The following is an 881-nucleotide window of genomic DNA, read 5'->3' as shown; positions in this document are numbered from 1 at the left end:
CTTGCATCTGCTGCAGCTCTTGTGCTGCAGAGCTGTTCCCAGAACACCTCGCTGGATGCCCTGGCTGTCACAGTTATCTGAGGTTTTCTCAACTGGTCTGAAAGGCTTCTAAACCCCCAAGAGGAGGGCAAGGCTCCAAGTTGGACCTAAGCCCAAGTTCTCTGCATTGCTGAATGAGGGATGCCTCACTCCACAGGGGAAAACTGCAGCAACTCTCCAAGGGTCTCTTCTTACCACCCATCATGGGAGGTTGTTCCCCTGCCAATGTGTCCTAAAATCAAATATGAAGACAACATACTACTTTGGTGGCATTTTCTTTTTAGGAAGATAATTTCTGCACCCTCTGACTTCAAAGAAGAATTCCTGAAAACAGGGAAGCAATGCCAACATCATCTTTGCTTTGCTCTGCTGAGGACTCCAGGAAGGAGAATTGGTTCTCATTTCTCATTTCTCTCAGTTTTGTTGCATCTGTTAACAGGATTCAATTAAGCTGCCAGAAATGATAAGCATTTAAAGGGACATCAGCCATCACTCCTCACTACCAGACAAAATCTTTGTCATGTCAGCGGTCATAAATCATTGTGATTGTACTTGGGAAGTGTTAGACACTGTAACTCATCACCAGGGCCTATTCAGCTTCCCTCAGGGCACTGTTTTACGTGGTCTGCCAAGGTAAATGCCTTGTGTTGTTGGTACACAAGAAAGGAGTAATTGGGTGGTGTAGAAATTATGTCTGTTTGCATAGAAAAAGAAAAAAAAGAGGTTAAGAAAAGGTTCCTTCTAAAACGGATTTAAGATTGCAAGAGTTAGGTTGGTCGAAAATCAAATGTTCCATCCCTGGAAAAAAGTCAAGCTTTTTAAACTCTTAGTTTGATACCAAA

Source organism: Geospiza fortis, unplaced genomic scaffold (genome assembly GCF_000277835.1).
Source record: "Geospiza fortis unplaced genomic scaffold, GeoFor_1.0 scaffold23, whole genome shotgun sequence".
Classification (NCBI taxonomy): domain Eukaryota; kingdom Metazoa; phylum Chordata; class Aves; order Passeriformes; family Thraupidae; genus Geospiza; species Geospiza fortis.
The sequence above is the reverse complement of the archived record's forward strand: the minus strand, read 5'-3'. Positions refer to the sequence as shown.